Genomic DNA, 16,605 nt, shown 5'->3' with positions numbered 1-16,605 from the left:
GTAAGAATGTACATGGCTTTCTGAGCGAGTAATAAACCCTTCCCTGGTTAACCACTTGCTTACTGGGCACTTAAACCCCCTCAGTCCCAGACCAATTTTCAGCTTTCAGCGCTGATGCACTTTGAATGACAATTGCGCGGGCATACAACACTGTACCCAAATGACATTTTTATCATTTTTTTCCCACAAATAGAGCTTTCTTTTGGTGGTATTTAATTACAGCTGGGAGTTTTATTTTTTGCTAAACAAACAAAAAAAGATGCAAAAAAAAAAAATCATGTTTAATAGTTTGTTATAAAATTTTGCAAACAGATCATTTTTCTCCTTCATTGAAGTGCGCTGATGAGGCGGCACTGATAGGCTGCATTGGTGGGCACTGATAGGCATAGTTAAGGCGGCACTAATAGGCACAGATAAGGCGGCACTGATGGGCACAGATAAGATGGCATGGATGGGTGGCACAAATGGGTGGCACTAAGGGGCACTGATAGGTACCACTGATAGATGGGACTGATGGGCACTGATAGGTGGCACTGACAGGTGGCACTGATGGGCACGGGTAGATGACACTGATGGGCATGGATATGTGGCACTGGGGTGCAGCACCTTTGTTGAGGCAGATTGTGGGCACTGCTGGGTGGCACTGACGGGGGGCACTTATTTTTTAATCATGTTTAGTGATGGGGGGGCAGGTGGGCACTGGCAGGGCTGGCCGTGATCGGGACTGATGTCCCGATCACGGCCGCCGGTGATCGGCTCTTTTTTTTTCTCCTCGCGCTGTCAGCGCGAGGAGGAATAATAGCCGATTACCGGCTCCGTTATATCACATGATCAGCTGTCATTGGCTGACAGCTGATCACGTGATAAGGGGTCGGGATCGACCCCTTGCTCGGATCGGTGATCAGGCGAGTCTCATAGAATCGCCGATCACAAGGGCGCGCAGGCCGCTCGTGCACGGGACGACGTCAATAGACGTAGTCCCGGGAAAGGAGATCTGCGCTGTAGCCGTCATTCGGCTATAGCGCGGGTCTCAAGTGGTTAAGAAATGCATCCAGCCTGTGTGTAACTTGCTGAGCAGACACTGGCAGCATTGCTAGCAACACCCTGAGAGACCCTGTGTCAAAGGGACATAACAGTGGCGACGAGGATTGTGGATTTTAGCACATATGGCTTTCATAGGGTTCATTCAACCATCCTGCTGCTGAATCATGGAGCTCCTGGGTGGAGAGGCTGGAGCAGTATATGGAAGCAAATATTGTGGCTGTAGAAAAGAAAGTTGCAATTTTCCTCATAGCATTGGGTCAAGCTGCATATGGCTCTCTCAGAGACTTAATTTCTCCAGACAAGCCGGCCTCTAAGCCCTTACCTAAGTTAATTCAGAGGCTACATGAGCACTACAACCCAAAGCTGTTAGAAATTGCAGAGCGGTTTAACGTCTACCGTAGGAGGCAGCATGCTGGGGAGGATATAAAGACTTATATCATTGCTTTACGTAAACTAGCTGCCACTTGTCAGTTTGGAGACTACCTGCAGGTGGCTCTCCGTGACATGTTTGTCATGGGACTCTGCGACCCAGCCATACAGAAACGTTTACTCACAGAACCTGACTTGACTCTGATGAAAGCCACGGACCTTGCTACGGTCATGGAGTTGGCTACACCCTACTGAAGGCACCACCTGAACCTCTTATAAGCCAGGGAGAGGAAATATTCCACAATGCTATCACACGACAGCCGTCGCCAAATCAACCTAAACCTCGCCACCCTAATTCTTCTGTCTCTAGGATACCAACTTGCTACCGTTGTGGTAACACTTCTCACAGTGCACTTGCTTGCAAGTTCAAGGATGTCATTTGTTTTCTTTGTGGAAAGACTGGTCATATTGGGCGTGTGTGCCACAGCTCACACTCGAACACTACCACAAAAGGTAGACGTAAACAGACATTTCATGCGGATACTGACAAGAACGGCTCCAGCTCTGATGAGGAGACCTGTGGCCAGCATGTTGGACTGTTTCGGGTAGCTGGGAACACTCCTGCGATAAAAGTGGATGTCACACTCAATGGCTGTCATCTCTCCATGAATGTTGATACAGGGGCAGCTGTGTCCGTCATTTCATGGACTGATTTAAAGGCATCGGGTCTGTCCCTACTGCTCCAACCAACAAATCTCACACTACAAACCTACAGCAAGGAACTGCTACAGCCCTTAGGTTATAAAACCCATTGTGACATTAGGCAAGCGCAGTAAACCTCTACGCCTTTATGTTGTAAGTAAAGGAGGCCCTCCGCTGTATGGTAGGGACTGGATCAAAGCCCTGGGCATGCACCCTCTTGCCATTGCTCAATGTACATTGCTTTCTGAGGTAGACCATTGGGTGGAATCCCTGAAATCACGCTTTAAGGAGGTTTTTGAGGACTCTTTGGGCTCGGTAAAAGGAAAAATGGCCCACCTTATCTTAAAGCCTGGCGCTACACCTCGTTTGTGTAAGGCAAGATCAGTGCCCTTTGCCTTGCGGAAGAAAGTGGAAGCAGAGCTGGACCATCTATTGGCTGAAAAGATCATAACTAAAGTTGATAGAAGTGAATGGGCATCGCCAATTGTGCCTGTCAAGAAAAAGAATGGAGACTTTAGAATTTGTGGGGATTTCAGGGTTGCCCTGAACAACCAACTTCTTGTGGATCAATACCCGTTGCCTCGATTTGAAGATCTATTTGGCTCACTGGCTGGGGGGCAATAGTTTACAAAAATAGACTTAAAGCAAGCTTACCTGCAACTGCAAGTTTCACGCCATTCACGCCATCTGTTGACCATTAACACCCATAAAGAATTATTCCAATATAACCGCATGGTTTTTGGCATAGCCCCAGCTCCAGTCATCTGGCAGCGGATCATGGATGAGGTCCTGGCAGGCATACCTTTCACCCAATGTTTACTAAATAACATGCTCATTACTGGTCCCACTGATGAAGAACACAGAAAAAATGTTGAAGCTGTGCTAGAGAGACCCCCAACAGTATGGTTTACGTGCCAATCTTTCAAACTGCAAATTTTTCAAGTCTCAACTGGAATTTTGTGCCCACACTGTGGACCGCCTTGGGTTACACACTACTGAAGAAAAGGTGAAAGCACTTACCCATGCCCCTACTCCCCAGAATGTCACACAGCTCAGGTCCTACCTTGGCCTCCTAAATTACTACCACCGTTTCTTGCTGAACCTAGCACACCAGCTCTACCCGTTACATCGCTTACTGGATACAAGAGCTAAATGGATATGGACAAACAAATGTAAAGAAGCTTTTTCGGCTTTCTAAGGAGCTCATTCTGTCTTCTCAGGTTCTGGTCCACTACGATTTAAAGAAACACGTCACCTTGGCTTGTGATGCCTCACCTTATGGCCTTTGGGCCGTGCTTTCCCATGTCATGCCCGATGGCACGGGGTGCCCTATTTATTTTGCCTTCAGGTCTTTAACCTCAGCAGAACAAAACTATTCCCAGATAGACAAGGAAGCTTTGGCCATTGTATGGGCCACAAAAAAATTTCACACGTACATCTATGGATGGGAGTTCACACTTATTACTGACCACAAACCTCTGTTGTCCATACTGAATCCTGAGAAGGGAATTTCTACAACAACCGCATCTCGCTTACAAAGGTACGCTTTATTCATGGGAGGTTATACTTATTCTATCAGATACGGATCCCACGAGGCCCATGGCTAAGGAACACCCCCCTGTTCGGTTCACACCAGAACCTGCGAACAGACCTAAACTTCGTGTGAACTTTAGAACCCTATTAAAGTCTATGGGACTCGAACGTTCAAAATCAAAAGTGCTAATTTTAAAGGCTAATGTGCAAGTTACTGTCCTAAAAAGTGTTTGGGGACCTGGGTCCTGCCCCAGGGGACATGGATCAATGCGAATAAAAGCAAAAAATGCAAAAGAAGTTTTAAAAACAGCCATTTTTTCAGGAGCAGTGATTTTAATAATGATTAAAGTGAAACAATAAAAGTGTAGTATTCCTTTAAATTTCATACATGGGGGGTGTCTATGGAGCATGGAGGTTCCCCTAAATTCAATTACCAGGCCCTTCAGGTCTGGCATGGATATTAAGGGGAACCCCGCATCAAATTAAAAAAATTCTTTTACATGCGGGTGCCCCAAAAAATCCATACCAGACCCTTTATCCGAGCACGCAAACTGGCAGGCTGCAGGAAAAGAGGGGGGGATGAGAGAGCGCCGTACCAGGTCACATGCCCTCAACATTGGGAGGATGCTTTGGGGGTCTGTGACCCCTCAAATTACCATGTCCCCATGTTGATGTGGAGAAGGGCCTCATCCCCACAACCCTGGCCGGTGGTTTTAGGGGTCTGCGGGCGGGGGGCTTATCAGAATCTGGAAGCCCCCTTTAACCATGTGCGTTACATCAATGGGGGCGGGGTCACCCATACGTCACTGGGGAAGCCCATGGCTTCCCTCATCAGCATCAGAGGGGGCGGGGTCAGGTGATGGGTGGCCCGCTCTCCTAATATAAGAAACGTCCGCACTGGGATCTCCGCAGTGGAGACAGAAGACGGATGTATGGACAGTGCTGGACTGAAAATCACCCGTCGCTGGATCAGATCAGCCATCGCTGGACCCCGGAGAGATGATCATCCATCGCTGGATAGCAAGAGTGGATTACCACCGCTGGAAACTTTTTTTATTTTTAATAAAGGAATTTCTCAAAAGTGTTTTTGTCTTATTTAACCATTTTTACACTTTCTTTGTGAAATGGTAGGAAAGTACCCCCTTACCATTTCAAACAGGAGGGGGGCCGGGATCTGGGGGTCCCCTTGTCACAGACCCCCAAAGCATCCTCCCAATTTTGAGGGCATGTGGCCTGGTGCGGTTCAGGAGGGGGGCGCTCTCTCGTCCCCCCCCCCTCTTTTCCTGCGGCCTGCCAGGTTGCGTGCTCGGATAAAGGGCCTGGATTTTTAGGGGGACCCCCACGCCAATTTTTTTTTAAATTTGATGCCGGGTTCCCCTTAATATCCATACCAGACCTGAAGGGTCTGGTATGGATATTTAGGGGGACCCCCACGTCAATTTTTTCAAAAAAATTTGACACGGGGTTCCCCTTAATATCCATACCAGACCTGAAGGGCCTGGTAATTGAATTTAGGGGAACCCTCACGTTTTTTTTTTTTTTTTTTAATCAATGAATGAATTGTCGGCTAATACAGAGAACACTCATTGAGTGTTCTCTGTATTATGGAAGCCGACAATGGAAAGTGATTTTAAAAGACTTTTTTTCCTTGCGAAATGACACTGTGCAGGGACAGTTCTAAGCACGGGAAACATGCGCCCCTTCACAGGCATACTATAGACACCCCCCAGGTACGAAATTTAAAGGAATATTACACTTTTATTGTTTCACTTTAATCATTATTAAAATTACTGCTCCTGAAAAAACTTCCATTTTTAAAACTTTTTTCTGCATTGATACATGTCCCCTGGGGCAGGACCCAGGTCCCCAAACACTTTTTAGGACACTAACTTGCATATTAGCCCTTAAAATAAGCACTTTAGATTTCTCCCATAGACTTGTACAGGGTGTTCTGGCTTTTCGAATTTGCCGCGAACAGCCCAAATTGTTCACTGTTCGCTGAACAGGCGAAATAGGGCAATGTTCGAGTCGAACATGAGTTCAACTCGAACTCGAAGCTCATCCCTACCCATGGCAATGCAGATGCATTTTCCAGATTGCCAATTGGAGACCACCCACCTAGACACATACACATAGTGGAAGTACACAGGCCACGGTCCTGCATGTCCACCTCCCTAATTGCCAGACATACAGCCACAGATCCCTTCCTCTCTCAGATATTCTCGTATGTTCAGGCTGGATGGCCAGAGAAAGTCCCAAGTGAATTTCGTCCATACTTTACCAAAAAATGTGAGCTTGTGACTAATGCTGGTTGCCTACAGTGGGGCAATAGTGATTATACCTCAGTATTTGCAACCAAAAATGCTAAGGATACTGCATGAGGGCCATCCTGGCCTGGTGCGCATGAAGCAGTGAGCCCGGAGCTATGTTTGGTGGCCACAAATGGATAAAGCAATTGAAGATTATGTGGCTCAATGTCCTGGGTGCTGTCAAGCTCAGCGACCCCAAAAGAAAGGAATCCTGCTACCTTGGCCGTGGCCGACAGACCCGTGGTCAAGACTCCATCTTGATTTTGCTGGCCCAATCCAGGGTAAAATGTATTTGATCGTGGTAGATGCACATTTAAAATGGCCGGAGGTATTTCAAATGCCTTCTACTACCTCAGCTGCTACCATTCTAGTCTTAAGGAAGCTCTTTGCTCAATATGGCTTGCCAACAGCCATAGTCTCGGACAATGGAACTCAATTTACATTGTATGAGTTTCAATCCTTCCTCAGTGGCTTGAGCATCCAACACTACAAAACAGCTCCTTATCACCCAGCTGTCAGGGCTGGCTTAGCTCTTCCTCCTCTGGGCTGGCTGCTCAGCTGTCGGCTAATTGCCAGCTCTCTTCTCTTTCCACAGTTACCAGCTGTTCCCGATGATGCTCGTCTGACCTGCCTATTTAAAGCCTTCCTGCTCACTTTTCCATTTGCCTTCGCGTTGGTCACTTCACAAAGAACCATCTCCTGCTGTTTGTTTCAAGACTGGCTTGTTGACATCCCTCCTGGTTTTCTATCCTGCTTGCAGTTGCTCTCCTTGGATCCCTGACATCTAGACTGGCTGATTACCCGATCTGGTTTATGAACTTTGGGCTGGCTGACTACCCGATCTGGCTACTGGACTCTGGCTATGCTTGACTACGCTTTTTTCTATTTACCTTTTTATTTTTTATTAATAAACAAGTGTGATTTGATTGTACTTCTGTCTCTGTCTGTTTCATGGTTTCTGACAGTACGCAAAGGCCATGAATTCAGAAGATACAGTCAATCCACTTGTTGGTAATATTTTTTCCAGACTGGATGAGCAAGATCACCGCATGGATCAGTTTGCCTTGGCGTTACAAACACTCCTGAATCGCACGGCTCACCTGGAATCCCCCACAGTGGCTGCTCGGGTACAACCTGAGTCGCAGGCCATCCCTGCTGTTGTGCCAGTCTCTGCGCAGGCACCCACCTCAAGTATTACCTCTATAAGAGGTATGTCTGGTTCTGCTCCGCTTCCCCAGCGATTTGGGGGTGATCAATGCAGTTCAATGCAGAGGGTTTCTCAATCAGGTTGAGCTATACTTCGAAATGCTGCCCCAGGCGTTTCCTATGGACAGAAGCAAAGTAGGTTTCATGATATCTTTACTTTCTGAGAGAGCCTTGGCCTGGGCTAACCCTCTATGGGAGACGCAAAAACCTGTTGTCTTGAGTTACCCTCAGTTTGTGGCTTCCTTTAAAAGGGTTTTTGATGTTCCCGCACGCTCCGCTTCTGCTGCCAAGTGCCTCATGTCCATCAGAGTACGAGAACTGTTGCCGACTACGCCATTGAATTCTGTACTCTGCCAGCAGAGGTTGCTTGGAACAATGAGGCCCTCGTGGCTGTTTTTTCTCATGGTCTCTCGGATTCCATCAAGGATGAGATAGCAGCCCGAGATATACCCACTGAGCTGGAGAGCTTGATCTCGTTTGCCATCCTCATTGACTCCAGACTCAGAGAAAGACTTTCTCTTAAGGAGCGCTTGCGGAAGCCTCCTGTACGTTTGCCTCCGAGCTTTGTAGTCCCACCCATGCCTCCCTCACCTCCCATGCCTCCTGGTACCGAGTTGGCCAGTGAAGATGAACCCATGCACCTGGGCTTCACGCGTCTCTCTGCAGATGAGAGAGCCTTTAGGAGGAGGGAGAGATTGTGCCTTTATTGTGGCCAGGCAGGTCACTTTTTGAAGTCTTGTCCTACCCGTCCAGGGAACGCCCGAACCTTGAGGTCCTGTCATGGACAGACCTTAAGTGGCGTTGTTTCATCCCCAGTTATCCAGAAGGATAAGCCCCTGATTTTGGTCACCCTTTCTTGGGCTGAGTCGTCCATCGAGATACAGGCTCTAATCAACTCTGGGGCTGCAGGCCTGTTCATTGATGCTGCATTTGTTTCGCAGCACTCGATTCCGCTGCAGCTGCGTGACACTCCACTTGTCATTGAGGCTCTTGACGGGAGACCTTTATAGCCTGCCCATGTGACTCATGAGAAGGTTCCGTTGTCTATGGCCGTAGGGGCTCTTCACCATGAGATAATCCAATTCCAAGTTATTTCCTCATCCAGGTTTCTGCTGGTTATTGGTTATCCTTGGTTACAGAGGCAAAACCCCTCTTTTGATTGGCTCCGTGCTGAGTTTCTCTCCTGGTCACCACAATGCAGTGAGACATGCTTCCTGAAGGTATCCAAGGTCCTGTGCACTGCTTCACTACCCTCCTTGCCGTCCCGTGATTTTGGCGATGTCTTTGATAAAGGTCAAGCTAGTAGTTTGCCTCCACACCGGCCTTATGATTGCGCAATTGACCTTCCCTGGTGCCATACCTCCCCGTGGCCGGGTTTACCCTTTGTCGGTCTTGGAGGATAAGGCCATGGAGGAGTATTGTCATGGTTATGCAATAGAGTTCGTCTGCTTACCTGTCTCTATGTGTTCATTTCTAGAGACCAGCCGAGCCTCACCTGACTGCTTTTATAATCCATCCTCTGGAATGGCTCCACCCTAGCTCCTATCAGACTACTCTACTACTATATTAACCTGTGCACTGCTAGCCAATCCTGCTGAACAACCTTTGTGTGTTAGCTTCCTGTTTCCTGCCGTGTGCTCTGCTACTGTTTTCCGTTACCGACTTTGGTGTGTCTTGACTATCCCTGTTTGCCTGTGATCCTGACCTTTTGGTGTGTACCCGACTATTCTTGTCTGCTTGTGGCCCTGACCTTGGCTTTGTCCCTCACCATCCCTATCCTGCTGTTGCCTACTCTGGGTGTGAGCTGGGGGTCGCGACCTGGAGCCAGTTGCAGCCAAGTCCATCCTCACCACCAGAGGCGCTGGTGAACACCTACTGGCTCTTAGACTCCGCGCCCCAGGGAATCTTACACTCTAACCCCAGTGGGATCTGTTCCCTGTCTGCAGCAGTCAGTCGTAGGGTCCACAACCTTGCGTTGCACTCCTAAGCCCTACAGTGTGCATCTGTCACCTGGGCTCTAGGTGACCTGACAGTTTGATCAGCCATGGACCCGGCTGACGTGCCGCTCCGTATCCTTACAGCGGAATTGAGCTGGAACAATGAGGCCCTGGTCGCAACCTTTTTACATGGCGTCTCTGACCAAGTGAAGGATGAATTAGCAGGAAGAGCTATCCCCGCCGGTCTGGACGATGTGATTTCCTTATGTAATCAGATTGATATTCATTTCCAGGAGAGGTCCTTAGAAAAAAAACGCTAGCACCCCCTAGGTCCTAGTCAGCCTGAGCTTTTGCCCCGTTGCCCTGTGGAGCATCCTCTGTCTGCTGAGGAACCCATGCAGCTGGGCCGGACCAGACTAACCCCCGAAGAACGTGCTAGACGCAGAACTCTGGGCTTGTGTCTTTATTGTGGGGGCAAGGGTCATTTTCGTGACTCCTGCTTGCTCCGTCTGGGAAACGCTCGGGTCTAATACATTTGGAAGGTGGAGTATTGGACCCAGAAACATCACCTTCTCGTCTCCTTCTTCCGGTGTTCCTCCGTGTAGGCACTTCTTCCCAATCGGTCCTAGCATATCTGGACTCTGGGGCTGCCGGCAATTTTATGGACTGGAGAACTGCTTCTTCTATGAAGCTTACCCTTTCTCCCCTCGCTACTCCACTAGTAGTCTCGGCAATTGATGGCACTGTGCTCCCAGGGGGCCCTATCCGTTTCCAGACGCTACCTATTAGGATGTCGGTAGGGATACTCCACCAGGAGTGGATCTCCTTCCTCATCCTACCCAAGGCCTCTACCCCCATTGTATTGGGCCTTCCTTGGCTACAGCTCCACTCGCCACATGTGGACTGGGTCTCTGGGCAGATCCTGGCCTGGGGTCCTTCGTGTTTCTCATCCTGTCTTCCCAAGGTGACCCCCAAGAGGAAACTTCCCATTGCTACCACATCTATATCGTCCGATCTTCCCGCGGTATACATCGATTTCCGGGATGTGTTCTGCAAGAAGTCTGCTGAGGTGCTTCCTCCCCACAGATCTTTTGACTGTGCTATTGACCTTGTCCCTGGAGAAACCCTGCCCAGGGGTCAAACCTACCCTTTGTCCATTCCAGAGACCCAGGCCATGTCTGAGTATGTTGCCGAGAATCTGGAGAGAGGTTTCATCCAGAAATCCTCATCGCCTGCAGGAGCAGGGTTCTTTTTCGTTGCCAAAAAGGAGGGTACCCTCAGACCCTGCATCGACTATAGAGGTTTAAACGCTGTGACTATTAAAAACCGTTACCCCTTACCTCTAATATCTGAGCTATTTCACTAAGTTGGATCTCAGAGGTGCATACAATCTCATTTGAATACGGGAAGGTGACGAATGGAAGACCGCGTTTAACACTAGGGATGGGCATTACGAATACCTGGTTATGCCTTTTGGTTTGTGTAATGCTCCAGCTGTGTTCCAGAACTTTGTCAATGAAATATTCAGGGATCTACTGTACCAGTTTGTTGTCATCTATGTGGATGATATTCTCATCTTTTCCGAAAATCTGCCTGCTCACAGAAACCATGTACGCACCGTACTTCAGCGCCTTAGAGAAAACAATCTCTATACCAAGATGGAGAAATGTTCCTTTGAATGTTCCGAGGTCCTGTTTCTGGGATGTTTTGTTTCTAGTGCAGGTCTTCACATGGATCCCAGAAAGGTCTCAGCCATTACCAACTGGCCCCTTCCCGCTAGCCTCAAGGCCACACAGCGCTTTCTTGGCTTCACAAATTATTATAGGCAGTTGATAAGGAATTACTCTTCCATTGCTGTGCCTATTATCGCTTTGACCAAGAAGGGTGCGAATGCCAAAGACTGGCCTTCCGAGGCTGTCTCTGCATTTCACGATCTGAAACAGGCCTTTGTCTCTGGACCCCTCTTGAAGAGACCAAATCCTGAGGACCCATTTTTTATTGAAGTAGACGCTTCTTCGATGGGGGTGGGAGCTGTGCTTCTTCAGGACTTTGAGAACAAACGTCAACCATGTGCGTTCTTCTCCAAAAAAAATTCTCAGGCAGAGAGAAATTATGCCATTGGTGATCGGGAACTTCTCGCAATTAAATTGGCGTTGGAGGAGTGGCGTCATCTCTTGGAAGGTTCCCCTCACTCCATAACGATCTTTACTGATCATAGGAATCTACAGTACCTACAGAATGCTAAACGTCTGAACCCCAGACAGTCCAGGTGGAGTCTCTTCTTTTCTCGTTTTAAATTCACGATTACGTACAAACCTGGTTCCTGCAACGGTCAAGCAGATGCGCTCTCTAGGTCATTTGACACTTTGGACGAGGAGTCCAACCCTGATCCTGAGCCGATCATTCCTACCTCATGCATTGTTGCCCATTCTACCACCCTGGAATCAAAAATTCCTCCTGGTAAGACCTTTGTTCCCACGGAGCTAAGAACTAAGATCCTTCGTTGGGGACATGATTCCAAGGTGGCAGGTCTTGCTGGGTTCCTCCGATCCTTCCTGCCCATCAGTCGTCACTACTGGTGGCCTAATCTCCGCTCGGATGATAAAGACTATGTTAAGGCTTGTCACATCTGTGCTCAGTCTAAATCTTCCACTCAAGCCCCTGCTGGTCTTCTCATGCCCTTGCCGATTCCTAAGTAGCCCTGGTCACATATCGCCATGGATTTTATCACTGATCTTCCACTGTCGGAGAATAATACGGCCATTTGGGTAGTAATCGATCGGTTCTCCAAGATGGCTCATTTTGTTCCTCTTCCTGGTCTCCCTTCTGCCCCTGCCTTGATTCCCATTTTTGTACGAGAGATTTTCCGCCTTCATGGTGTTCCTTCTCATGTCGTTTCGAACAGGGGTGTGCAGTTTACTTCTCGTTTTGTGGAGAGCCTTTTGCAAATCCCTCAACATTACCTTGGATTTTACCTCTTCTTATCATCCCCAATCCAATGGCCAGACTGAGAGAGTTAATTAGGAGTTGGAGGTCTTTCTCCGTACCTTGGTCTCTGCCCATCATGATGATTGAGTTCTCCCACAATAATCATGTTAACGTCAGTTCTCAGAAAACACCCTTTGTCACTGTTAATGGAAGACATCCTCAGCTTCCTCTTCCTATGACTTGTTCTTCTGACATTCCAGCTTTGGCTACTGTTCAGGAATCATTCAATTCCATGTGGGCTGACATTCATGATTCCGTCCAGAAAGCTGCCAACAAATTCAAGAGTTTTGCTTACCGTCGCAGGCGTAAGCCACCTTCTCTTCAGCCAGGAGACAACATCTGGCTCTCCACCAGGAACATCAAACTCCGGGTTCCTTCCCTCAAATTTGCCCCAAGATTCATTGGTCCATACACCATAATCTCTAAACTGAATCCAGTTTGTTTCAAGCTCCAGATTCCCAAAAGTCTCAAAATCTCTAACTCCTTCCATGTTGCCCTTCTGAAGCCTTTAGTCCTCAATAAGTTTTCTCGTCCTCTCTCTACCGTAGCACCGGTTTCTGAGGATGATCAGGAGTACGAGGTTAGCCAAATTTTGGATTCCCGACTCTGTAGAGGCATTCTCCAGTACCTCGTGCACTGGAAAGGTTTTGGTCCTGAGGAGAGGTTGTGGATTTCGGCTTCCGAGATCTTTGCACCTCGTCTGTTGAGGAAGTTTCATTTGAAGTTCCCCTCTAAACCTGGTCCCAGGCGGGGAAGGGGGAGGCCTCGTAAGAGGGGGGTACTGTCTATGCAATAGAGTTCGTCTGCTTACCTGTCTCCATGTGTTCATTTCTAGAGATCAGCCGAGCCTCACCTGACTGCTTTTATAATCCATCCTCTGGCATGGCTCCACCCTCGCTCCTATCAGACTACTCTATATTAACCTGTGCACTGCTAGCCAATCCTGCTGATCAACCTTTGTGTGTTAGCTTCCTGTTTCCTGCCATGTGCTCTGCTACTGTTTTCCGTTACCAACTTTGGCGTGCCTTGACTATCCCTGTTTGCCTGTGATCCTGACATTTTGGCGTGTACCCGACTATTCTTGTCTGCTTGAGGCCCCGACCTTGGATTTGCCCCTCACCATCCCTATCCTGCTGTTGCCTACACTGGGTGTGAGCTGGGGGACCCTGGGGGTCGCGACCTGGAGCCAGTTGCAGCCAAGTCCATCCTCACCACCAGAGGCGCTGGTGAACACCTGCTGGCTCTTAGACTCCGCGCCCCAGGGAATCTTACGCTCTAACCCCAGTGGGATCTGTCCCCCGTCTGCAGCAGTCAGCCATAGGATCCACAACCTTGCGGTGCACTCCTAAGCCCTACGGTGTGCATCTGTCACCTGGGCTCTAGGTGACCTGACAAGTATGTTGCTGACGCACTTTCTCAAAGTTTCATCCGCAAATCCTCGTCTCCTGCTGGTGCTGGTTTCTTCTTTGTGAAAAAGAAGAGCAGTGAAGTGAGACCTTGTATAGATTATAGGGGTCTCAATCGTGTCACGATTAAGAATGCCTACCCGATTCCATTGATTACAGCGTTATTTGACCGCCTCAAGGGAGCAACAGTTTTCACAAAGCTTGACCTGAGAGGGGCATACAATCTCGTGTGCATTAAGGAGGGCGACAAGTGGAAAACTGCGTTTAATACCAGAACAGGCCATTATGAATACCTGGTAATGCCTTTTGGCCTTTGTAACGCCCGGCAGTTTTCCAGGAATTTATTAACGGTGTCCTCCGAGATTTCTTGCAATTGTGTGTGGTGGTTTATCTTGTTGGTATCCTCATATTTTCATAGTCCCTGGAGAGCCACCACACAGATGTCTGTCGTGTACTTCAGAAACGAACAGAGAACAATCCCTATTGTAAACTGGAGAAGTGCAAGTTCCATTGTGAACAGGTTACATTCCTGGGCTATGTCATTTCCACTGCTGGTTTTCGATGGACCCAGAGAAACTTTCAGCAGATCTACAGTGGCTTCGACCCGTGGGTTTACGTCCTCTGCAGCATTTCCTGGGCTTTGCCAACTACTATCGGAAGTTTATTTGTAACTTCTCGTCTCTGGTCAAGCCTCTAACTGATATGACCAGAAAGGACAGTAACCCACAGAGCTGGTCTCCGGAATCCATTAAGGCCTTTGAGACTCTCAAGGCTGCCTTTGTTTCTGCTCCTGTGTTGGCACATCCTGATCCTACGTTGCCTTTTATCCTAGAAGTTGATGCTTCTGAGACTGGAGTTGGTGCCCTTCTGTCTCAATGTCCTAACTCTGAGAGCGCTATGCATCCGTGTGGCTACTTTTCCAAGAAATTGTCACCTGCTGATTGCAATTATGAGATTGGTGACAGAGAGCTGGTGGCGATCATTTTGGCCTTGAAAGAATGGAGACATCTCCTTGAAGGTACCACTGTGCCCGTTCTTATTCTTACTGACCATAAGAATCTTTCATTCTTGTCCGAGGCTAAGCAACTCTCTCCCAGAAGGGCGCGATGGGCTCTTTTCTTGTCGAGCTTTAATTACATTGTCTCTTTCTTACCTGGTACTAAGAATGTAAGGGCTGGTGCCTTGTCACGACAATTTTCCTCCACTTCCAAGTCGGAGTCGGTTCTGGTTCCTATGATTCCTCCCGATCGTATCTTGGCTACAGTTCGCACCAGTCTTACTTCTCCTTTGGGTGACAAAATTCTTACTGCTCAGGTCCATGCTCCTCCTGATAAACCTTGTGACCGCTGCTTTGTCCCAGAGAGTCTCCGTACTGCAGTGCTCCAGACTTACCATTCTTCCAAGGCAGCTGGCCATTCTGGGAAGAATCAACTCATTTGGGCCATCGCCCAACAATTCTGGTGGCCTAGTCTACGGGCTGATGTTACTGCCTTCGTAGCTGCCTGTCCTGTGTGTGCTCAGAGTAGGACTCCACGACACCTTCCAGTGGGCCTCCTACAATCCATACCCAATGGAGAGAGGCCCTGGACTCACCTGTCTATGGATTTCATTGTGGAATTGCCCAACTCCCAAGGCAACACTGTTATCCTTATGGTGGTTGACCGGTTCTCAAAGATGTGTCATTGTATTTCACTTAAGAAGTTGCCCACCCTTAAGGAACTGGCTTCCACTTTTGCTCAGGAGATCTTTCGCTTACATGGGCTACCCAAGGTGATTGTCTCAGATAGGGGCAGTCAGTTTGTCTCCCGGTTCTGGCGAGCCTTTTGTGCACAGTTGGGAATCTAGCTTGCATTCTCTTCTGCGTATCACCCACAGTCTAATGGGGCCGCAGAACAAGCCAATCAGTCCTTGGAGCAATTCCTACGTTGCTATATTTCTGACCATCATAACAACTGGTCTGACCTATTACCTTGGGCAGAGTTTGCTCACAACAGTGCCTTGAATCCTGCCCCCCGATTGTCTCCATTTATGGCGAATTATGGTTTCCAACCTTCCATGTTGCCTGACTTGTTTGTTCCGCAGAGTATTCCTACGTTAGAGGAGCATCTCCGTGGTCTTCGTTCCACTTGGGTACAAGTCCAGGAGGCTTTGCGTCATGCTAATGATAGGTACAGACTCCATTCTGACCGCAGAAGCCTGCCTCTGCCTTCCTACCAGGTTGAGGACAGGGTCTGGCTGTCATCTCGCAACCTCTGGCTTCGTGTTCCCTCACTGAAGTTTGCACCTCGGTTTATTGGGCCGTTCTGTATCCTTCGCAGGATTAACCCAGTAGCTTATGCGTTGGACCCTCCTCTTAGTATGCGCATCTCTAATGTGTTTCATGTCTCCTTATTGAAACCGTTGGTCTGTAACTGATTTACCACCTCGGTGCCACGTCCTCACCCTATTCTGGTTGAGAATCATGAGGAGTATGAGGTACAATCCATTGTTGACTCCCGTAGGTTCCATGGACGCATACAGTACCTGGTGCATTGGAAGGGTTACAGTCCGGAGGAATGCTCCTGGGTTTCATCCTCTGACGTATATGCCCCTGTTCTCCTTTGCGAGTTCCATAGACGGTTTCCCCTCAAGCCCGGTGGCCCTCCGAGGGAGAGGGGTCATTGAGGGGAGGGTACTGTCAGGGCTGGCTTAGCCCTTCCTCCTCTGGGCTGGCCGCTCAGCTGTCGGCTAATTGCCAGCTCTCTTCTCTTTCCACAGTTACCAGCTGTTCCCGATGATGCTCGTCTGACCTGCCTATTTAAAGACTTCCTGCTCACTTTTTCATTTGCCTTCACGTTGGTCACTTCACAAGGAACCATCTCCTGCTGTTTGTTTCAAGACTGGCTTGCTGACATCCCTCCTGGCTTCTATCCTGCTTGCAGTTGCTCTGCTTGGATCCCTGACATCTGGACTGGCTGATTACCCGATCTGGTTTATGAACTTTGGACTGGCTGACTACCCCATCTGGCTACTGGACTCTGGCTATGCTTGACTACACTTTTTTCTATTTACCTTTTTATTTTTATTAACAAACAAGTGTGATTTGATTGTACTTCTGTCTCTGTCTGTTTC

At 48.5% G+C, this 16,605-nt stretch overlaps 1 protein-coding gene across 1 annotated transcript in view; it reads right to left on the bottom strand.

Annotated features, from left to right (window-relative positions):
- The window catches only part of LOC143986875 (uncharacterized), a 209,484-nt gene that overhangs the window by 151,032 nt on the left and 41,847 nt on the right, over positions 1-16,605 (bottom strand).

Source organism: Lithobates pipiens, unplaced genomic scaffold, assembly GCF_037356315.1.
Source record: "Lithobates pipiens isolate NorthernLeopardFrog02 unplaced genomic scaffold, aLitPip1_a1.2 Scaffold_18, whole genome shotgun sequence".
In the NCBI taxonomy this organism is placed as follows: domain Eukaryota; kingdom Metazoa; phylum Chordata; class Amphibia; order Anura; family Ranidae; genus Lithobates; species Lithobates pipiens.
This window is presented reverse-complemented; position numbering and strand designations above follow the sequence as displayed.